This window comes from Chrysochloris asiatica, unplaced genomic scaffold (assembly GCF_000296735.1).
Source record: "Chrysochloris asiatica unplaced genomic scaffold, ChrAsi1.0 scaffold00180, whole genome shotgun sequence".
In the NCBI taxonomy this organism is placed as follows: Eukaryota; Metazoa; Chordata; class Mammalia; order Afrosoricida; family Chrysochloridae; genus Chrysochloris; species Chrysochloris asiatica.
In genome coordinates this window covers 1,152,668-1,155,568 of record NW_006408698.1, presented here as the reverse complement: position 1 = coordinate 1,155,568, position 2,901 = coordinate 1,152,668, and positions in this window count along the sequence as shown.

Below are 2,901 nucleotides of genomic sequence, written 5' to 3'. Positions count from 1 at the left end.
TTAGGAAAATATCACATTTATCTGTGGATTTTCAAAGGCTCCAGTGTATTAATTTAATATATATACCTGAATATTAAGATGAAAGCAATTTTCCATTAACTGCCAGTGGCCTCATTTGTTACACTCAGCCCTAGAGGGCCTCGAACCTCTGACTAGTCTTACACGGTCTGCAACAGTTCAAGTTCATCAGATTGTAACAATTTACTATTGTATTCTTTATCAAAAATATAAATTTCCCCCCTCTTTTTCTTCTTCTAGTTGGGTTCTGAAATCCAGCCATTTAAGTTACATCCAATGGATATTATCTGCAACTTTGGGTGCCATTGTGCACATTCCATCACTTCATATCAACTAGATGCTTAATTCTCAACTCTAGCCCTCTGTGGCCATGTCTTTGTCCATGGGCTCCTGAGTCCCCAGGTCTCACCGTACTTTGAAAGGACAACCAGCTCTCACCATACTCTAGGCTGACAGGGGTCTATGTAACTTGGTTGAACTCAACCCACCTCTTCATTGCTTCTTTTCCCCCACTTCCTTACCAGTAGACCACCATGGTAACCAGCAAGTTTATATGCCTGCTCATGTATTCCCTTTGAGTTTCAGTCTTGGGAGGGGTTTGTCCTGAAGGGACTTGATTCCTTGCCTTGGTGGCTCCTTGGTGAACAAGTTGCTTGTTCTTATAGTAGCCAATCAGACTGCATTTTTATTTTGGGTTTTCCCTGCTGGTCTTTCATTCAAGAAGTAGCTTCTGTTCTTCTAGCTGCTCCAGGCTGGTCTACTTGTCTTTTCAAGTGGGAATTTCTCATCTCAGAAGGTTCTGGATGGGGACAAGGATTCCACCTAAGGAATTACACCCTACAAAGGCTTTGCAAGAAGCCACTTTCACTGGGCAAGTTCTATCACCCCTTTTAAATATTCTATTCAGTTACAGGCTGAAGGTGGGCTTGCAAGCTTTCTATAATCATGTTTTCAGATATTCCCTTCTATCCCCCTCAAGTGTCTACTTTATACTAGTAGGAAAGGGAAACAAATATTCATAAGACAGTCAAGCATCTTATTATATGCCCTCTTTTACCCATTCAAACAATGCCTCAATCCCTGTATCACAGACCCATTTTGCTCCAAGGTTGAGCATGCATCACTATTTATTCTGTCCCATTTAACCCATGCAAGCCCGCCTAAGTGTTCTCCTATCTACCAGGCTCTTCTGGCCCCCTCCCCCTTCTTGTGTACTGCTCACCCCAACACTCAAACTGTGATGTGTCTATCCCCAACCCTGTGCTCTACTATCCACTACCTCTGTAACTAATAAAAAATGTTTCCTTTTTTCCTTTTACTTCCTTTTTGCATGGGTATCTTTTCTTAAGCTTTTACAATAATGGTCTTATGCAAAATTTGCCCTTTAGTGCTTGACTAAATTCACTCAAAATAATGGTCTCACGGTTCATCCAAGTTATGTGGTGCCTTAGAGCTTCCTTGTTATTCTTCAAAGTAGCATTGTATTCCATTTTTTGTATACACCAACGTTTGTCAATACATTCTTCCATTGATGGGCACTTAGGCTGTCTCTACCTTTTTGATACTGTGAATTGTGCTGTTATGAACATTGGTGTGCATGTATCAACTCTTGTTATGACTCGTATTTCTTGTTGATCTATACCAAGTAGAAAAATTACTGGATCATAAGGTGTTTCTATTTGCCACTTTCTGAAGAAGTTGCATACTGTTATCCAGAGTGGTTGGACCATTTTTCAATCCCACCAGCAGTGTAGGAGGGTCCCAGTCTTTCCACATTCTTGTCAACATTTATTGTGCTTTGCTTTTTTGAACTTTGTTGTTATTACTGGTGTGAGAAACTATCTTCTTCCCATGCAATGTTCTTAGCCCCTTTGTCAAAGAATAATTGGCTGTATGTGGATAGGTTAATTTCTGGATTCTCAGCTCTGTTCCATTGATTTATGTGTTTTACCTTATACCAGTACCATTGACCACTGTAACCATGTAGTAAAATCTGAAATCAGGGAGTGAGAGGATTCCAACTTTGCTCTTCTGCTTAAGTTGTGCTTTGCTTACCCTGGGTCTCTTTCCTTTCCATATAAAGTTTGTAATTGTTTTTGCCTTCTCTTTGAAAAATGTCTTTGGAATCTGGATTGACATTGCAATATATTTGTAGATTGCTTTGGGTAGTATTGACATTTTCACAATGTTAACTTTTCCTATCCAGGATCATGTTATGTTCTTCTATTTCTGTAGGTCTCTTATGGTTTCCAATAGTAGTGTTTTGTAGTTTTCTTTCTATAGGTCCTTTGTTTCTCTGGTTATATTTATTTCTAAGATTTCATCCTTTGGGCTGCTATTGTAAATTATATGGCTTTCATAATTACCTTTTCAACTTTGTCATTATTAATATAGAGGACTCCAGCTGATTTTTTTTATATTGATCTTGTACTCTGCCACTTTAGTGAATGAGATCTAGTAGATTTTTTGCTGAGTCTTTGGGGTTTTGTATGTATAGGATCCTATTGTTTGCAAACAAAGAGAGTTTTACTTCCTATTTGTCAATTTCAATGTCTTTAATTTCCCTATCCTAACTTATAACCTGGCTATGATATACGGCACAATATTGACTAGGAGGAGTGACAAAGGACATCCTTGTCTTGTTCCTGTTCTCAAAGGGATGGCTTTCAGTTCTCTGCATTAGATGTAATGGTGGCTGTTGGTTTTCTATATATGCTTTCAGTAATACAGAGTAGTCAATAAAGCATAGGTAAACATCCTTCTGGTATTCTCTGCTTTCAGCCAAGATCCATCGGACATCCTCAGTGATATCTCTTGTTCCACGGCCTCTTCTGAATCCAGCTTGAACCTCTGGAAGTTCTCTGTCAATGTATGATTGTAGCC